Consider the following 649-nt stretch of genomic DNA (forward strand, 5'->3'; position numbering starts at 1 on the left):
CCCAATACTTCGAGCAGATGTAGGCCAATATCTTTGACAAATCGCTGACAATGTAGCTTGTGCTCCAGCATGGAAGTGACTCACGTGTTCATGAAGAATAATCATTTCCGTGAAAGGATGTTTACCGGGCAACAAAATCGGGTGCTTATATTCAAACGATACATTGGCGTGACGCAATCGGCCACCAATTCTTAAAATACCCTGTTCATCGATAAACGAATTCAATTTTAAAACGCTACTGTTTTTATTTACATGATTGAAACGTTTAATGGAATGCAACTCCATCCTGAACGAAGTACGTTGTACCATTCTTACAAGCGTTAATCTCGATTTCTCCAATTCATCAATCGATATATATATATATATATATATACACTCATACGCAAAAAAAACGGGCCACTTAAAATTTAGCACTAATTTTTAATATTTTCAAATAGCAATAACTCAGTGAAAATTCATCGTAGCGAGATGTTTAAAAAAGCTCTTTAAAGCTTGAAATATCTACTTTTTCGACCGATACTTCAAAAAACGGTCTTGCCGATATTTCATGAAGTTACACAAACATAAATAAACTATGTGTCTAACCTCAAAATTTTTTATGAAATTTGAGAAGTTCCATGACTCAAATTAAAAATTATGCATAAATGCC

This window comes from Trachymyrmex cornetzi, unplaced genomic scaffold (genome assembly GCF_001594075.2).
Source record: "Trachymyrmex cornetzi isolate Tcor2-1 unplaced genomic scaffold, Tcor1.1 scaffold198, whole genome shotgun sequence".
Lineage (NCBI taxonomy): Eukaryota > Metazoa > Arthropoda > Insecta > Hymenoptera > Formicidae > Trachymyrmex > Trachymyrmex cornetzi.